The 21,137-nt window shown below is 37.5% G+C and overlaps 1 pseudogene; it reads left to right on the top strand.

Annotated features, from left to right (window-relative positions):
• The window catches only part of LOC145797438 (protein PSK SIMULATOR 2-like), a 185,248-nt pseudogene that overhangs the window by 29,657 nt on the left and 134,454 nt on the right, over window positions 1-21,137 (top strand).

Here is a 21,137-nt window from a genome sequence, read left to right as displayed (position 1 = left end):
ACAACTACCAGCTCCACGGAACCAAAGTCCGGAATACAACAGATACAGAAAGGAAAAACCTGGATCGCTATAAGTGAAGAGATGCGATGCTGTAACGGTAGATGGAAGTGTTAGGAGACGGGGTAGGCCTAGATTAACGTTGACTAGCGTTATAAATAGAGATATGAATCTACTTAATTTGACTAATGAAATGGCCTTTGATAGGGCCGCATGGAGAAGAAGGATTCATGTAGCCGACCCCATTTGATGGGACTTAAGGCTTGGTTTGGTTTGGTTTGGTTATGTTTATATATATGTATAAACAAATCTAAAATTGAATTTTTTTATAAAAAAAAATTATAGGTTTATATATATATATATACACAGTATGTAAAACTTTCTTCTTTTTTCTTTTTTTTTTTTTTCCTTCTAATGTCAATGTTAATTTATAATGGTTATTATGACTTTTTTTGTGAATGGATGATCTATTAATTTGTTTAAATGTAGTTGTTATATTTATTGAATTAATGTTACTATATTGGTGTTTGTTAATTTTGATTTAGGATGAATGTAATATAAATCCAAATAACACATAAAAATATGTTTTAAAAAAAAAAAATCGCCGTGTCCCCCGCTGTGTCCGTGTCCCAATTTTTTGGAAATTGTCGTATCCCGTGTCTATGTCCATGTTCGTGCTTCATGGACAATATGAAATTAGTACACATTAATGTGTGTTTGGGAGAGGAAAAATTGGATACACACCTAACCTTTGGCATAAATGTCATGACCCCATTCCGCCCCTAGTAGAATGGTGCCGTGATGGCCAGTAATCCGAGATTACCGAAGGCCAACTTTCAAAATTCACACACAAACAGAGTATACGTATGGGGCTTACAAATGCGGAAGCAATAAATTCAAAGTTAAGTAGTCCATAAGAGCAGTGCATAAGTGAAATGGAATGGCATACATCATTACATAGCTTTAATACAACAAAATGAAGTACAAAAAATACATCTTGACCAAAAGGCTTCTCAGCCATCAAATACAAGAATACAATGAAATACAACTAAGAAGCATATTCTTCAAGATGCTGCAAAAGTACAAAATCCAAAACAAGTGGCAAGTACATCTAGGCGTCATCGCCGTCCTGCTCGTCACCTACATATATATATAGAGAGGGGTGAGCTTGGATACTCAGTGAATGGAATAAATAAGAAAGGGGTTTACATGAATGATAACCAAAATCTTTATCAAATCAAGGCACATCACATCTTGTGCAAAATCCAAGGCTTTCAAGTTCCAAGGGATGACATTAACAAAGTTTGTGCTACAAATGCTTATAGTCCCCTAGCATGTACAAACTTTCAAAGATTGTGCTACAAATGCTTATAGTCGCTTAGCACGTACGGACTTTCAAAGATTGTGCTACAAATACTTATAGTCCCCTACCATGTATGGACTTTCAAAGATTGTGCTACAAATGCTTAGAGTCCCCTAGCACGTACGAACTTTCAAAGATTGTCAAAACCAAGGCTAATACTTGATACACAAAATAGGGATAGTCATTCATGCTTAACAAATACTTTTCCAAAACAAGTAAGGCAAAACTTTATCAAAACTTAATAACATAACTTTATTAAAAATACCACTCACCTAGTTCTTCAAACGTCGGGGTCAAGGCAAGTCCAAGTCCTACAAACACGTGGCAAAGTCTATTGAATGCACTACTCAAAACAAGTCTTGCATGCATGCAAATGACCTCGGCATTCTTCAAAAACTAAGTCAAATCAAAACAAAACACAGTTCCTTATCTCAGAAAAACATGCTGGGCAACTACCAGGTCTAGGCCGAGGTCCCACACCTCCTTGCCTAGGTGTGGTCTCGATGGCCACATTCAAGGAAATGAAGTCGGGAAAATCTGCGTTTCCCTCTCTTGAAGAACATGAAGAACATGAACATGAGGAAGATGAATGCTAAGATCATAATTCGTTATTACAAAATCTGAGATTTCATGCTATGCATTCAAAAACATGGACCTGGGTACCTATATTCGAGGATCTTGTGAGAACAAACACAAAAACATGAATCTTAATGCAAACTTTCAGATCAAACAAGACTTTTTCTTTAAGAACACATGAACTCTACTTTCTCTTTCTAAAACTAACTTTAAATCAATGCATGATGTGCAGAACAGGTTCGATCGTGCAATGCAGCTAGATAAACATAAAGAACGACAAGAGTAAATCAAGAATCTAACCTCAATACACGAATCTAATGGTTTGATCTCTAGGAATCAAGCTCGAAAGCCCACTCTCTCACTCTAAAACTTCTTCTTCTTCCTAGAGCTTCTCTCTCTACAAGGCAAAGATATAATACAAAAATGTATATTTTATGGGTCTGTCGGCTGACTTAACCCTCTGCAGGGGTACGTGGCAGCGGCTGGTTGGTTCTACTCAAAAAGGTGACTAAGTGAAAAGACAAGACTATAACAAAGTGTACTCAACAAGCTAGGCGGCAAGAGCACTCCGACAAGTAACGACATTGGCTAACAACAAGACTTCGGCAAGCAAGGGGCAAGGACATTGGCTAAAAAGGACAACACTCGACCTAGCTGTGCCACACCTTGGCCTAGATGTGCCACACCTCGGTCTAGGTCGTACCAATCCAGGAGTAAGGTCACTTAGGTTCAAGGGTAACATCTCGGCCTAGATAATACACATCTCGGCCTCGGCGACGAACACCTCGGCCTAGATAGTGACATCTTGGCCAACATGTCAGAGCGAAGGTGGAGTCAACCAAAGTAAATTCCAAGATGGTCTTAGATGCAAGAGGTTCAAAACTGACCTAGGCTCAGGATGACCTCGGCTAAACCCACACCAGGCAAGGTACAAAGCATGCTGTAACACATAAGCGAACAAGGACAAGACTTGAAATGCAAGCTTAACAAGACAGAATCATATGAATGCATATGAGTATGGTTAGGACAGTGTGAGAGTTATTACATCCTACCCCCCTTAAAGAAGTTTGGTCCCCAAACTTGAGTTACCTCGATTCAAGAATAACTCCGAATGTCGAACTTTCATTTCTTCTTCCATTTCCCATGTAGCATCCCTGCCGTAATGCTCTTTCCATTCAATTTTCACCATCGATATTGCCTTGTTTCTCAATTGCCTCACTTGTCTATCAATAATGTGCATCGGCTTTTCTTCATAGCTTAAGTCTTCATCAACCACAATCCCAAAATGATCAACCACGTGCAGTGGATCCCAAACATACTTCCTCAACATCGAGACATGGAACACATTCCGGACTTGACTTAACCTCGGCGGCAAAGCAAGTCTGTAGGCAACCGGGTTAATTTTCTCAAGGATTTCAAATAACCCAATGTAACGGGGTGCCAATTTACCCTTCTTCCCAAATCTTGAAACTCCTTTCATCGGCGAAATCTTCAGGAATACATAATCCCCTACTTCAAATTCCAACTCTCTTCTTCTCTGATCGGCATAACTCTTCTGCCGACTCTGAGCAGTTTTGATCCTTTGTCGAATGAGCTTAATCTTCTCGGTTGTCCTTTGAACCAGATCGGGGCCGATCAAAGCTGTATCTCCTACCTCGGTCCAACATATCGGCGATCTGCACTTTCTTCCATACAAGGCTTCATACGGCGCCATGCCAATGCTGGCTTGATAACTATTGTTGTGAGCGAATTCTACTAATGGTAAATGCACTTCCTAACTTCCCTTAAAGTCCAATACACTTAGTCTAAGCATATCTTCAAGTGTCTGAATTGTTCTCTCTGTTTGACCATCGGTCTAGAGATGAAAAGCTGTGCTAAATTTCAACTCTGTTCCCAAAGCTCCTTGTAGACTCTGCCAAAATCTAGAAACGAACTTCGGATCTTGGTCTGACACAATGGACATCGGCACTCCATGAAGTCTAACGATCTCATTCATATACAACAAAGCAAGTTGATCAGCATTAAAGGTAGTCTTAACAGGCAAGAAGTGTGCTGACTTAGTTAATCTATCGACTACAACCCAAATTGAATCCATCCCTTTTTGTGTCTTTGGCAAACCAATCACAAAGTCCATGGAGATGTGTTCCCATTTCCACTCAGGAATCGGCAAAGGTTGAAGAAGTCCTGCTGGCCGCTGATGTTCTTCCTTCACTTGTTGACAATACAAACACTGGGACACGAACTCGACTATCTCTCTTTTCATATTTGGCCACCAAAAAGTCTGTTTTACGTCTTGATACATGTTGGTGTTCCCTGGATGAACTGCAAATCTGGATCCATGAGAGTCTTGCAAAATCTTTCCTTTCAACTCTGGGACGTCGGCCACGCACAATCTTCCTTCAAACTTAAGCACTCCATTCTCAAGGGTGTAACCAGGCCTCGGCCTGGTGATAATCTCGTCGGCTACCTTCTTCAGGAATTCATCCTCCATTTGCCTTGCCTTTACTTCCCCAATAATAGTCGGCTCCACTGAAATCATGGCTAGGCATGCCAAACTTCCCACTGACTTTCTACTCAATGCGTCGGCTACCGAGTTTGCTTTACCTGGGTGATACTGAATCTGTATGTTGTAATCCTTCAATAATTCAAGCCATCTTCTCTGCCTCAAATTCAGTTCCTTTTGAGTGAACAAGTACTTCAAGCTCTTGTAATCTGTAAAGACTTGGCAAGAGGCTCCATACAAGTAGTGACACCAAATCTTCAAAGCAAACACCATGGCTGCTAGCTCTAGATCATGGGTTGGATAGTTCTTTTCATGAAGTTTCAACTGACGAGATGCATATGCTATGACTTTGCCCCCTTGTATTAACACACAGCCCAAACCCTTATGTGAAGCATCACTGAAAATCTAAAATTCCTCATTACCTGATGGGAGTACAAGAATTGGTGCCGTAACTAACCTCGTCTTCAACTCTTGGAAAGTTGATTCTCTATCATCGGTCCATTCATATGTTGTTCCCTTCTCAGTTAGTTGTGTCAATGGTACTGCAATCCTTGAGAAGTCCTTCACAAACTTCCTGTAATAACCTGCGAAGCCCAGAAAACTACGAACCTCGGACACGTTGGTCGGCGTCGGCCAATTCACAATGGCTTCAATCTTACTGGGATCAACTGATATACCCTCTTCATTAATCACATGCCCTAAAAATGAAATGCTGAAAAGCCAAAACTCGCATTTGCTCAACTTGGCGTACAACTTCTTGTCTCTCAAAATTTGCAGGGCGAGTCTCAGATGATTCTCGTGCTCAATTGTACTCTTGGAATAGATCAATATGTCGTCGATAAAAACAACTACGAACTCATCTAGATACGGCTTAAAGACTCTATTCATCAAATCCATGAATGCTGCAGGTGCATTAGTCACTCCAAAAGGCATTACCAGGAATTCATAGTGATCGTATCTTGTCCGAAAAGCAATCTTCTCAACATCTTCGGCTTTAACCTTCAGCTGATGGTAGCCCGACCTAAGGTCAATCTTGGAAAAGACTCGTGCTCATTGTAGTTGATCGAGCAAATCATCAATCCTAGGCAACGGGCACTTGTTCTTAATGGTTACCTTATTAAGTTCTCTGTAATCAATGCAAAGGCGAAGTGTGCCATCCTTTTTCTTAACAAATAGCACGGGTGCTCCCCATGGTGAAGTGCTCGGCCTAATGAATCCCTTGTCCAACAATTCTTGTAATTGTAGTTTTAGTTCCTTAAGTTCAGCTGGGGCCATCCTATAGGGTGTTTTGGAGATAGGTTGCGTTCCTGACATGAAGTCCATAGTAAACTCTATTTCTCTATCGACTAAGTGGCCAGGCAACTCATTTGGAAAGACGTCGGGGAATTCCATAACAACTGGTATGTCGGCTAACTCAACTCTTCCATTCAAATCACTTAGTATACTGCACAAATAACCCTGACACCCTTTTTGGATCAACTTATAGGCTTTCATGGATGAGATTAAGTAAGGTGGGGGTACTACTCCCTTACCCTGGAAAATGACCTCGGGTCGGTTCGGGGTCTTCAATGTGACGCTCTTAGTAACACAATTAATGGATGCATGATTCGCTACTAACCAGTCCATTCCCAATATGACATCGAAGTGAGTCATGCTTAATGGCATCAAATCGACTAATAATTCTACACCCTCAATCACCACAACACACGCCCTATATATGGATGCAACAATTTTTGTTCCCCCAGATGGAGTAGATACAGATAACACATAATCAAGGGGTTCTAGCGGTCTGTTCAACTTCTCGGCAAATTTAACAGATACAAATGAATGGGTAGAGCCCGAATCAATCAAGATGTATGCAACTTGAGAGCAGATTGAGAGTGTACCTGACACTACCGCTTCAGCATTCTGGGTGTCTCCCGGCACTAGAGCAAAAACCCTGTCCTGTCCCATCTGTGTCCTTCCGACGTTGCTTCCGTGTGCAGAGCCCGAAGTGCTCCCATTTTTCTTGCCATCGTCAGCCCTTGCCTTCGGACAATCTTTCACGCGGTGGCCTGTCTCGCCACATTCAAAGCAGGCTCCTGTTGCCCAACGGCAAACCCCGAGATGCGGCTTCCCACAACTCGCACACGTCGGCTTAGCATTACCATCCTAATCTGAGTTGCTGGAATTGCCCACATTCGCCCTCTTCTTGGCATTAAACGGCATCCGACAACCTTCATAGTTCTGTCTCTTCCTCTGACTCTCTCCTGAATTTTGATATCGGTTTAAGTTGGCTTCTGCCAGAATGAACTTGTCTAACACCTCGGCGTAAGTCGGCATATTGAGCATGTTGACTCGATCCTGGATCAGTCCACGTAGTCCACTTTCAAACTTCCTGGCTTTCCTATATTCATCACTGACCATATGAGGCGCGTATCTCGCCAATTTGGTGAAAGCACGGTCGTATTCTGCCACTGTCCTGTTGCCTTGTGTCGGAGCTTGAAACTCGGTGGTCTTGCGATCTCGAACGCTAAGGGGAAAATGCTTATTGTAAAACAGCTCCAAAAATCTGGCCCAAGTTAAACCAAGATTAGCTTCCCGGATCATCATCCACCACCTTCGAGCGTCATCGTCTAATGCGAATGCTGCCAATGTAACCTTCTGAACGTCGGTGCTGGGAAAGATCTCGAACAGCTTCTCCATTTCCAAAACCCACGCCTCGGCCTTCATCGGCTCTATACCCCTTGAGAATCTTGGCGGTTTCATCTTCTTAAACTCCCTAATCAAGGCGATCATGCCGTCCCCATACAAGGCTGGCTGCGGAGACACTTGAGGCACTGGAGGAGGTGGAGGCGGAACTGCATGTCGGCCATTCGTCTACTCGACCTGGGTAGATGTAGCACTAGCATTCTGTTGCCTTATTTGTCTCAACTCACGGGTTAAGCCTTCAACCAGTCTTTCTAGCCTGTCCAGTCTGTCTTCTGATTGATCTCGGCCAGCTGGTGGTCTACCTCTCCTCCTGATGCTATGAGTATGCAAAGTGCAACTTTAAAACAAACTGGACCAAGAATCATGTATGCAAATAACAAAGGGTCATGCCGAGATGATGCACACCTTATCAAATAGCAAGCAATATGATGCAATCCTAACATTTTTCTAAGGGAAATCCTATGCTCTTTAGGACTCAAGTGTGTGAATAACGTACTATAAGAAACTTGTGCTCTGATACCAATCTGTCACGACCCCATTCCGCCCCTAGTAGAATGGTGCCATGATGGCCAGTAATCTGAGATTACCGAAGGCCAACTTTCAAAATTCACACACAAATAGAGTATACGTATGGGGCTTACAAATGCGGAAGCAATAAATTCAAAGCTAAGTAGTCCATAAGAGCAGTGCATAAGTGAAATGGAATGGCATACATCATTACATATCTTTAATACAACAAAATGAAGTACAAAAAATACATCTTGACCAAAAGGCTTCTCAGCCATCAAATACAAGAATACAATGAAATACAACTAAGAAGCATATTCTTCAAGATGTTGCAAAAGTGCAAAATCCAAAACAAGTGGCAAGTACATCTAGGCGTCACCGCCGTCCTGCTCGTCACCTACATATATATATATATATAGAGGGGTGAGCTTAGATACTCAGTGAATGGTATAAATAAGAAAGGGGTTTACATGAATGATAACCGAAATCTTTATCAAATCAAGGCACATCACATCTTGTACAAAATCCAAGGCTTTCAAGTTCCAAGGGATGACATTAACAAAGTTTGTGCTACAAATGCTTATAGTCCCCTAGCACGTACGGACTTTCAAAGATTGCGCTACAAATGCTTATAGTCCCCTAGCACGTACGGACTTTCAAAGATTATCAAAACCAAGGCTAATACTTGATACACAAAATAGGGATAGTCATTCATGCTTAACAAATACTTGTCCAAAACAAGTAAGGCAAAACTTTATCAAAACTTAATAACATAACTTTATTAAAAATACCACTCACCTAGTTCTTCAAACGTCGGGGTCAAGGCAAGTCCAAGTCCTACAAACATGTGGCAAAGTCTATTGAATGCACTACTCAAAACAAGTCTTGCATGCATGCAAATGACCTCGGCATTCTTCAAAAACTAAGTCAAATCAAAACAAAACACAGCTCCTTATCTCGGGAAAACATGCTGGGCAACTACCAGGTCTAGGCCGAGGTCCCACACCTCCTTGCCGAGGTGTGGCCTCGATGGCCACATTCAAGGAAATGAAGTCGGGAAAATCTGCGTTTCCCTCTCTTGAAGAACATGAAGAACATGAACATGAGGAAGATGAATGCTAGGATCATAATTTGCTATTACAAAATCTGAGATTTCATGCTATGCATTCAAAAACATGGACCTGGGTACCTATATTCGAGGATCTTGTGAGAACAAACACAAAAACATGAATCTTAATGCAAACTTTCGGATCAAACAAGACTTTTTCTTTAAGAACACATGAACTCTACTTTCTCTTTTTAAAACTAACTTTAAATCAATGCATGACGTGCAGAACAGATTCGATCATGCAATGCAGCTAGATAAACATAAAGAACGACAAGAGTAAATCAAGAATCTAACCTCAATACACGAATCTAACGGTTTGATCTCTAGGAATCAAGCTCGAAAGCCCACTCTCTCAATCTAAAACTTCTTCTTCTTCCTAGAGATTCTCTGTCTACAAGGAAAAGATATAATACAAAAATGTATATTTTCTGGGTCTGTCGGCTGACTTAACCCTCTGCAGGGGTATGTGGCAGCGGCTGGTTGGTTCTACTAAAAAAGGTGACTGAGTGAAAAGACAAGACTATGACAAAGTGTACTCAACAAGCTAGGCGGCAAGAGCACTCCGACAAGTAACGACATCGGCTAACAACAAGACTTCGGCAAGCAAGGGGCAAGGACATCGGCTAGAAAGGATAACACTCGGCCTAGCTGTGCTACACCTTGGCCTAGATGTGCCACACCTCGGTCTAGGTCGTACCAATCCAAGAGTAAGGTCACTTAGGTTCAAGGGTAACATCTCGGCCTAGATAATACACATCTCGGCCTCGGCGACGAACACCTCGACCTAGATAGTGACATATTGGCCAACATGTCAGAGCGAAGGTGGAGTCAACCAAAGTAAATTCCAAGATGGTCTTAGATGCAAGAGGTTCAAAACTAACCTAGGCTCAGGGTGACCTCGGCTAAACCCACACCGGGCAAGGTACAAAGCATGCTGTAACACATAAGCGAACAAGGACAAGACTTGAAATGCAAGCTTAACAAGACAGAATCATATGAATGCATATGAGTATGGTTAGGATAGTGTGAGAGTTATTACAATAAAGCACATGGTGGTATCCTTGAGACTTGAACCCATAATCTCAGGGTTATTAGGCCAAGGTTTTACCATTGAACCAATGGTCACCCCTTTATAAAAGGGATTAATGGACTCTGACTATTTCTCTCATGCTATAGTTGATACCACCGTCTACATTTTATTTTATTTTATTTTATAGTGGTTGTGGCATTTTGTGGTATAAATATACCGTATTTGTAGTGAAGCACACTTAAAAGTTTTTGAGCATATTCTGGGTGCAAATTAGCATTTTGTTGTATCACAAACCAGTGCAGCAAGGCCATCTTACTGTCTCTCCCAGAACTCTGTGGTAGTGTTCTAATGCATATAATATATAATTTTATTTATAGTGGCACTGATGTGGTATGCATGCTTGCATTATTAGGGTGCATTTGTGAATAAGTGTAACCTATGTTCAAATTATAAGTTAGATGAAACTTCTGGATTTCTCATGAAAGGTTTTTTTATATCAAAGATGTAAATGCTCAACGACATTGTTTAATAGAAAAAACTAGTTTTTTAATTTTTTAATTATTTTTTTTGCTATGCTGGGCAATAAGGGTTTGTCATTTAGCATAAACCTTCTATTTATTGACATACTTCGCAGGATTTTTTGTTTTTATATTAACAACAATACATGTTCATTTCAATTATGTCGATCTGCTTTTCTCATTAACTGACTGTGATGCAATTCATGTATGATAATTTTCTGTAGATATTTGCGGATTTTTGCTGTTGATTGTTGGCATTAGTTATCTGATATCCAGTACAGTAAGTTGGATTCTTTTACTTAACTGGCATTTCTTGTAATTTTAGGGGAGAGTGTCATGATTTTACAAAGTGAGCTAAAAAACCAAAAAAACTTGTGAGGAGCTTGAAAAAGAAATCTCTTTGGGCTAGGAGTTTCGAGGAGGTACATAATTGTGCATCACTTTTATTTTTCAATTGGCTAAAAATGAAAAATTACTGATGATCTGCAAGATGGATTGGATTTCTTGATCTGTTTCTATAATTTAATCTTGAAGCGATTTTTGCTATAAATCACGGGTGTTTTCTGTCAATAGTTGATTTAATCTTCTTTCCATCTCTGGAACTGACATTTTGCTGCCTTTCTTGATGCGGATGGCAGTGTGTAAATATGTTGGATTCTATTCGTTAATTGTTCCACAGGATATGGTGCAATGAACGCATTTCTACTGTTTTGATGTTAACAGTCAAAACTTCTTTGAACCTATATATTTTTTGTCGGTTGTGGAGAAGCTTGTTGATTGTTACTTTCTTACATTAAGAGATCTCAGAAGCATTTGAAGATAATGGTATGAACAACATAGTATACAAAATAATCAATATTAATTTAAGGGTGATGCACCAATAAATCCCAAATTAACAACTTATACACTGTTTAGTCCTAAAAGTTTTCTTATAGACTGAAAGGTCCCATTATAGGGAAATTGACCATGGAGGGCATATACATCAAACATCATCATCATCAAAACAACATCATCACCATCAAAACAACATCAAACATCACAACATCAATATCAAAACAACATCAAACATCACAACATCATCATCAAGCAACATCAAACATCATCATCAAAACAACATCAAACATCACAAACATCATCATCAAAACAACATCATCATCAAACATCATCATCATCAACATCAAACATCATCACATCATCAACAACACATCATCAACATCACAACATCATCAGCAACACAAATATCATCATCATCAACAACATCAAACATCACACAGCCATGCTCGAACGCCTCTCCAACCGCAAGCAACCCTTCCTCTCTCACAACCCCGATTCCCACCCGTTCGAGTCCACCAACTCTTTTCTCTCTCGTTTCTCTCAATCCAAACACTGTGTTTTTTATTCTCTCTCTCTCTAGCTTAAATTCCGGCGAGTCTAGGGTTCCAGTGAGTATATTAACGATGGGGTCGGCGTTGCTGCCAGATCTGGCGACGGAGATTGTGATTCCTGTGTGCGCGGTGGTTGGAATTGTATTCTCACTGGTCCAGTGGTTCTTGGTCTCTCGCGTCAAGGTCTCCGTTGATTGGAACGATTCGACTCCAGCAAACAAGAAGAATGGCTACAATGATTACTTGATTGAAGAAAGTGAGGGTGTCAATGACCACAGCGTCGTCGTTAAGTGGCCGAAATCCAAAATGCCATATCCGAAGGTGCGACATCCTTTCTATTTACTGAATATTAGTATGTGGGTATTTTCATGGTTGCTTTTGCAATATTTTTCTTGGGCTCTGTTGAGAGTTTTAGCACAAAGAGCCAGCCTTGCACCTATAACCCTCACAAGAATGCACGTGCATTGATGTTGTTTTGATGATGATGTTTGATGTTATTTTGATCATGATGTTGTGATGTAAAAAAAGGACTAAATGGTTTATAAGAAAACATTCAGGACTAGATGGAGTAACATTTTTCAATATGGGATTTATGAGTAATTTTTCCTTAATTTAATTGCATGAATTGATATATTTAAATATATATATCAAACACTGTCGTAGTTTGCTTTTTACAGTTTTTTTTTCTTGAAACAAGCCCCTTCACCTGCCTTCACTTTGGTACCTCATAATTTGTAATGGTCAAATAAATATTAATTTAAAAGAGAAAATGTAGACTCATTTTATGCACCTAAACAACATGGGGTCATTGAATGCCCATGCACGCTAGAAGAATATTTCACTTGAGCCTCGAAATTTCGTTAAGCAAATGCAACACACCAGCGAATCTGCTATCTGTTTCCCAATTCTAATTGGTTGTACAAGACATTTACTGTTATCATTTAGCACCCAGGCCTTCAGATTGTGATTTTGTGTTCTAGTTGGTCACTAAAGTGTATTTGGTATTTATATTCACTTTTCATTGTGCGGCCATTTCATGGCAGGTTTGGTTTTGGTTGGCACAAAGCGTGATAACAAACCCGAAAGACTAGATGTAGCCGGTCTTGCACTGCATTATGCCAACTTAATCAATCAGATAGACAACATTGTAAGTTTAACTCTTTCTTCTATTTTATGGGTAATACTTTTCATAGGGTAAATTACACTGGCTAGCCTGATCTTTGGTGAAACTAAACATACTATCCCTCGTGTTCTGGAAATTACAATGACCTCTCCCACACTACTGCTTGTTTGCAAGTAACAGTGTTAATTTAGTTTGTTCAGTTATGCATGCTATTGCCCTTTGTTTTTTTACAACATAATTTAATTTAAATATAATAATTTTTGGGCTAAGTCAATAAATACACTTTCTTCCACCACCAAACCACCACAAAAGTTAATTAAAAAATGTATATTTTTATTTATTTGTTTGATAAAGACTTGGACCAAATTTATTAAGGGCAAAGTAGGCATTTAAATAATTTATCACATGTCATCATCATAATATGTTTATGTCACTAACGGCAGGCGGGAATTTTTTTTTGAAGTCTTTTTTTTTATTTTTTAAATTAATTTATTACAAAAGTTTTTGCATGAAAGAGTGTAATTTTCAGAACACGAGGGGCTGCAGGTGTGTTATTGAAAAACCTCAGGGGTGCTGGCATAGTTGGCTTTTTAATTATTTTTGCATGGCTAAAAAAATTATATTTGGGAAGTTGGTTGGTTTGTTTTTTTGTGTAGTTAATTTGATGGTTGTAAGAGAAAAAGTTAAATGATTATGGTTTGGATGTGACATTTTGTCTTATTGACTATTTTAACCTATTTTTTCATCGACTATTTTAGCCAAAAAAGTCATTGCTGAAGAGGGCCATAATTTAGCCTTTTTCCATATAGATGGTGTTGCATAACCAAATTTTTATTGATTTTCAAATACAAGTTTATTTTTTTTAGGCATCGACCTACCTCCCTTCCTCCTAACATGAGAGACCAACTATATCATGGGTATCCAAACAGTGTCAAGATTGCTGTAAGTTCTCGGTGCCAAACAATTGATACCAAGGAGGTATGCCTTAAATAGAATAGTGTAGTTCCTGTAACGCTTTGCATGCTTGTTTCGATGGACTTCTTTAAATGATTCAATTTGTATTCTTTAAGTGTACAAATGCAATGTGTGTATTTACATAAGTAACTTGGGCACTTCAACTTTTGGCCTTTATGCAGCTTACAATTCCTCAAATTAAAGCTGAAATGGAGAAGACACACCAATGGCTTGTTCCAGTGGCTTCAAATACTTCCAAGTATGTTGAATAGGATTGTTTAATGAATCTATCAGCTTTCTGCTTTGCCTATGCCTGAATTTGAAATCCATTAATATTTTCCTGCTCAAGCTTTTAGCTGCCATAATATGATCATAAATGCATTTACATCTTTTTTCTTTTTTATTTGTCCGATAGGGCTCATCAAGGTTTTGGGTGGGCTGGAGAGTGGGCGAACACCGGGTTAGTCATTCGCCTTTCTCTTACTTAGTGCTCATATTTTCATTTTCGACAACACTAACATTTAGGGGGTGTTTGGGAAGAAGTTTTTTTGGCTAAAACAGCACTAAAAGACAAAATAGGCTAAAATAACCAATAAGGCAAAATGTCACATCAAACCCATAATCATTTCATTTTTTCTCTCAAACATCACATTCAACTACAAAAAAATCCAACTATCTTTCCAAACACAAAAAATTTAGCTTCCTAAAATAACCAAAAACTAAAATAACCTACTAAAATAGCAACTTTCCAAACACTCACTTAGTTGCACGTGTTCTTTTCTTGTAGTAATGAGTTTGACAAGAAGGGGGACACCCATAATAATGTGATTCGCCTCCAGAGATTTCATCACACAGATATGCACAAGACAGACCACTACGCCCTCGAAATGGTAATATGGCTTCACCGTCTAATAAGTGTCATGAGACACAAAGATAATGGAATCTGCAGAGCTTTGTCAGTTCGATCTCCTACCCGCAAAGGATTGAATCTGCAGCCAGTGATGATGTAGCGACTCCCATCCCTGATCGTATGCTATGGTCTTAGATTGATATATAGATAATAATTAAGATTTTGTTGGACTCATAATTTGTGCACCCAGGAAAAGGAAAAAAGAAAAAAAGTTGTGCTAGACCCTAGTGATCAAATAGCCAATGGCCTGTTGTTGCAAGTAGCGAGGTAAGAAAAATCGAGAAAACCGAGCTGATTGATTGAAACTGACCGGAATTTTAGTTTTTGGTCTGTTTTTCATAACAAGCGGGCTGTTTCGTTTATGAAACTTTTTGTACCGATACAAATTGAACTGATCGAATATTATATTTAAATATTTTTATGTTATAATTTCTTGAACATTATATGAGAAATAACTAATATAATACACTTTTGTGATAAAAATTAGCGAGAAACATTTATTCAGCAATTTTTATATATTTTCTTCATTTATTTTAATGTAAAATTCTATAATCTACTATAATTTTTTTTTAAATTTCATATAAATTTCTGTTCTACATCAAACCAATAAAATCGAACCGTAGCATACGGTTTGTATCAATTTCTTAATCATAAAAATTGAAAAGATAGGTGTGGTGCTAAATATACTCTTAATACCGGCCAAACTAAACTGCTTGTATCCCTAGTTGTGAGAAATTGATTAATGTTCATTTTGTTTTAGAAGTTGGGAAGAGTTGGGTCTTTCTTGTATATAAACCTTGAAATTGAATGTAATATAAACTTGGGGTATGCTTCTCTCCCGTCCTTATCTCGACTGGAGAGATGATGTCTGATCATTTTTTAGGATTCTTCGAGTATATTATTTATAATAAAAAAAATTCAATTGATTCTATAATTATAACATATTTATTTTATCTCGAATTTGTCCTTAAAAAAATAAATGTTTTATTTTTAAAAATAGACTTGTCCATTTTTTAGGGACAAATATGATAAAATGAAGATGTTATGATTATGGAATTATCTTAATTTATTTATTTATTTTTATAGATGATATACATTAGGAGATCTTGAAATCTTCTTTTATTTCTTGAACATTATATGAGAAGTAACTAATATAATACACTTTTCTAATAAAAATTAGAGAGACAAACATTTATAGAGCAATTTTCATATATTTTCTTCATTTATTTTTAATGTAAAATTCGATAATCTACTATAAAATTTTTCAAAGTTTCATTTAAATTTATTTTCTACATCAAACTGACAAAATCGAACCGTAACATACGGTCTGTATTAGTTTTTAATAATAAAAACTGAAAACATCGATGCGGTACTAAATATACTCTTAATACTGACTAAACCGAACCATTTACGCCCTAATTGTAAGAAATTGATGAATGCTCATTTTGTTTTAGAAGTTGGGAAGAGTTGGGTCTTTTTAGTACATAACCCTTGAAATTGAATTGCCCTTTTGGTGTAACTATTAAAACAGATTATAGATTATAGTTTAACAGATTATAAATTGTGACTTTAATCGAAAACTGTTAATCTGTTTGGTATAGCTCTTGAATTATAGATTTAATCAGCAAAGTAGTGTTTAGTTGAATAAGCTGGGAAATAGTTTTTTACTGTGTAATGTCCTTTTTGCCCTTATAAGATATAAAAATTGCTATGTTTTCATTTTCTTCAGTTTTAATTTTAAAAAAAAAAAATATTTCATTAATAGAAGTTAATATAATTAGTATCAATTAATATAAAAATTGATACATTTCATTACAACAATTGTTATTTCTTTTTTTATTTATTTATTTCATTTAATAGAAGTTATTTCATTTTTTATTATTATTTCATTTTTATAAAAGTTATTTAATTGAAATAAATTGTGCAACTTATTTAAGGAAAAATTGGTCTAACATTCCTATCCAACTTTTAATATGAAGAGAGATCCACAATAATATTTTTTGATACCTAAGGTCTCTCAATGTTATTTTAGTTTATAAAATACATATTTTACCCTGTTTATAATATACAGTTTTCAATTTCAGAAACTGAAGATTATGTTTTTGTAGGGATGAACTTGACGATGCAAATTTTGATGATGCAGATTTTCGTGGAGATTTTGTAGGGATTTTGTAGTCGTGTAGAAGTTGATTTTCGTTGATCGTGTAGAAGTTGATTTTGTAGTCATGTAGAAGTTGTGTGTAGAAGTTGATTTTCATTAATCACGTAGAAGTTGATTTCCGTTGATCGTGTAAAAGTTGATCACGTAGAAGTTGATTTCCAATGGAGTTGAATCAGGTACATTTTTTTGATTTTTCATTTGATTTGTATGTGAGGACTTCGATTTCAAAGAAGTTTTTCTAGTGTATTTTGAATTAGGTTTTTGTTTTCAATTTTGATCAATGCGAGAGACAAAGCTAGCTTAGTGTAGTTGTTTTTATTTCTGAAGTTGATTTTTCATTCTTTGTTATTGACGATGGAGTTTTCTGCACTTTCTTGAGTTTTGTGCTTTGTTTGTTTTTTTTTTTTTTTTTGCACTTTTGATTTTTGCACTTTTCTTTGTATTCCAGAGAAAATTGTATGTTTGCTATTATAATCAAATGGAAATCACAGAGAAAATTGTAAGCTTGTGGTCCAGTGAAAATTATAAGCTTGTAGTCTAGAGAAAATTGGAAGCTTGTAGTCTAGTGAAAATCACAGAGAAGATTATAATTTCATTATAGATTTTCTCTGTGATTTTTGAGAGTCATTTTGTTTAATAATTAGCATTAATTTTCTGTGTGATGTTCTATGGACTCATTAATTTTCTTTGTGATTTTGTTTTTGTTATATTGAAAGTGAATATAAGTTTGTAAATTTCTCTGGATTTTGATTTGAGTCCAATACTGCACAATCACACAGAGAAAATCACAGAGAAGATTATAATTTCATAACATATCTTCTGTGTGATTTTTGTCTATGATTGTGTTTAATAGTTAGCATTAGTTTTCTTTATGACTTTCTTTGAACTCATTAATTTTCTCTATGATTTTGTTTTTGTTATCTTGAAGTTGAATTATAAGTTTGTAAATTTCGCTGGACTTTTATTTGAATTCAGAGAAAATTATAAACTTCTTATTATAATACAGAGAAAATTATAAAAAACACAAATTTCTCTGGACTTGTATGTTGTTCTTGTGAAGTGTTTTTATATTGAACAAGTTATTTTTTGTGTTTTTTCTTTTAGTTTAGATGAACAGTGCAGTGCTGTTGCTGTGCAAATATGGAAATGATATTATTGTCATTAATGTTTCATGCGAATTGAATTTTGAGTAATTGGTTGGCATTTTGTGTAAAACATGGGAGAATTTGAACCTTGAGACGTGTGTATTTCATATTCTATTTTAGGCCATCCGAATTGTATGGTTCGAAATAATATTGATTTTTTGAATATGTTGAGAGTTGTTTGTGCACATGGTGTTGATATAGTTGATGTTTCAGTTATTAGGTGTAATACTTTTGATCAAAAGGATGAAGTGGGGTCTAATTGGGTAGATGTTGTGCATGGTGAATGTGACAGGCTTGTGGATATTGAAAGGAATTCACTCTCTAAGGTTTGTTCTCACCAAGAAAAGGTGTTATTGTCAGCTGGTTGACGAAATAGTATTACGAGTGTTGGACAAAAGTTTGAGGGTGGTGTGGTTGAGTTCCTTACTGTTTTGTGCAAGTATGCTATTAAGGTTGGTTTACAATTTACGTATGTTAAAAATGACAAGCTGAGGGTCACGGCAAAAACAAATGGGTTCTTTTACATAAGAACTTTGAACAATGAACATACGTGTAATGTGGCTATTCGTACTAGTAAACATGCTAGGATGACTTCCAACTTAGTTTTTGGGCCGATACTTGAAGTGGTAAGTGCAAAACCTTTAACTCGTCTAGTGGATGTTGTGAAAGAAACAAAAGACAAGTATGGGGTCTCAATCAGTTATAACTATGGTTGGTTGGGGGTTGAAAAAGCCAAATCTAGTACATATGGAGATTCTTGTTTGTCATTTGATCAATTACGGTAGTATTTTGATGAGGCATTGAAAAACAATCCACGTAGTCATTTTGAGTTAGATTTTGAAGATAACAAGCGTTTCAAAAGAGTGTTTGTGGCCTTTCATGCATGCATTGCTGGTTTCAAATATTGTCAGTGATTGTTGTTTCTTAATGGAACATTTTTTAAAGGACAATACAAAGGAGTTATACTTGCTGCGACGGGGAAAGATGGGAATGAAGGTAATTGTAAATATATCAAATTTTCTCTAAGTATGTGAATTTTCTATACATGTGGGAATTGAGTGAATTTTCTATTTTTGTAGTTATGTTTTGTGATTTTTCTCTAACAATTTGAACTTTCTCTGGAGGTGGCCACTGTGTGAATTTTCTCTAGATTTGGTCAGAGTGTGAATGTCACGACCCCATTCCGCCCCAAGTAGAATGGTGCCGTGATAGCCAGTAATCCGAGATTATTGAAGGCCAACTTTCAAGAGTCACACACAATCAGAGTATTACATATGGGGCTAACATGTGCGGAAGCAGTATATACAAATCTAATTAGTCTATAAGAGTTGTGCATAAGTCAAATGAAATGGCATACATCTTTACATAACTTTATAACTTGGGTACAATAAAATGAAGCACAAAAATACATCTTGACCAAAAGGCTTCTCGAACCATCATGTGCAAAATACAAAGAAAAGCAAGCTAAGAAGCATAATCTTCAAAATGCTACAAAATGCGAATCCAAAACAAGTTGCAAAGCACATCTAGGCGTCGCCGCCATCCTGCTCATCACCTACATATATATAGAGAGGGTGAGCTTGGATACTCAATGAATGGTACAAGTAATAAAGGGTTTGCATGCACGATATCCGAAATCTTTAACAAAATAATACATAATCATAGCTTGTAACAAAGCATGGGATAAATCAAGTTCTTCTAACAAATCCTTCAAGCTTCATCAATCAAGGTCTTTCAAGGCTTTCAAGTTTCAAGGGGTGACATTAACAAAGGTTGTGCTACAATTGCTTATAGTCCCCTAGCACGTACGGACTTTCAAAGGTTGGGGTCCAAAACAAGACTAACACTTGATACACAAAACAGGGATAATCATTCATGCTTAACAAATACTTTTCCAAAACAAAGCAAAACAAGGCTTTATCAAAACTTTATAACATAACTTTATTAAAAATGCCATTCACATAGTTCTTCAAACGTCGGGGTCAAGCGAGAGTCCAAGTCCTACAAACACATGGCAAGGTCTATTGAATGCACTATCAAACAAGCTTTACATGATCGCAAATGATCTCATCATTCTCTCAAAGCCAAAGCAAACCAAAACAAAACACTGTCTCTCATCTCGGGAAGACATGCTGGGCACCAACCAAGTCATGGCCGAGGTCCCACACCTCCTTGCCGAGGTGTGGTCCCGAGGGCCGCATTCAAGGGAATGAAATCGGGAAAATCTGGGTTTCCCTTTCTTGAAGAACATGATGAACATGAAGAACATGAACATGATGAAGATGAATGCAAGGATCATAACTCGCTATTACAAAATCTGAGATTTCATGTTATGAGTTCGAAAACATGGACCTGGGTACCCATACTTGAAGATCTTACGAGATCAAACACAAAAACATGGTTCTTGATATAAACTTTCAGATCAAAACAAGACTTTTCTTCAGGAACATATGAACACTATATTCTCTTTCTAAAACCAACTTTAAATCAATGCATGGCGTGCAGAACAGGTTTGATCGTGCAATGCAGCTAGATGATCAATAAGAACAACAAGAGTAATTTAAGATTCTAACCTTAAAACTCGAATCTAACGGTTCAAACTCCAAAGATCAAGCTTGGAAGTCTACTCCCTCCCTCAAGAACTTCTTCTTCTTCCTAGACCCTCTCTCTCTAAAAGACAAAGATGTGATACAAAAATGATGTGTTCTCGACAGTCGTTGACTTAACCCTCTGCTGGGACACGTGGCATCGGCTGATTGGCTCACTTCAAAAAGGTGACTAATTGAAATAACAAGACTATGACAAAGTGTGTTCAACAAGCTAGATAGCAAAACACTCCAGCAGGTAATGATCTCGGCTAAGGACATAGGCTTCAGGAAGTAAGGTGTCAATGATCTCGGCTAAGAAGGATAACACTTGGCCAAGCTGTGCCACACCTCGGCCTAGATGTGCCACACCTCGGCCTAGATGTGCCACACCTCAGTCTAGGTCATTCCAGTCCCAGAACAAGATCACTAGGTGCAAGGATTAAGGATCTCGGACGCCTAGATGATAACATCTCAGCTAATATGCCTAAGTGATGGTGGAGGTCAACCAAAGAGATTCCATGATGGTCCCAGACACAAGAGGTTCAAAGGTGCGACTTAGGCTTAAGATGACCTCGGCT

The sequence above is a fragment of the Camellia sinensis genome, chromosome 8 (genome assembly GCF_055761805.1).
Source record: "Camellia sinensis isolate YWXY chromosome 8, ASM5576180v1, whole genome shotgun sequence".
In the NCBI taxonomy this organism is placed as follows: Eukaryota; Viridiplantae; Streptophyta; class Magnoliopsida; order Ericales; family Theaceae; genus Camellia; species Camellia sinensis.
Note: the sequence above shows the minus strand (reverse complement) of the source record. Positions and strands in the feature narration are given on the sequence as shown.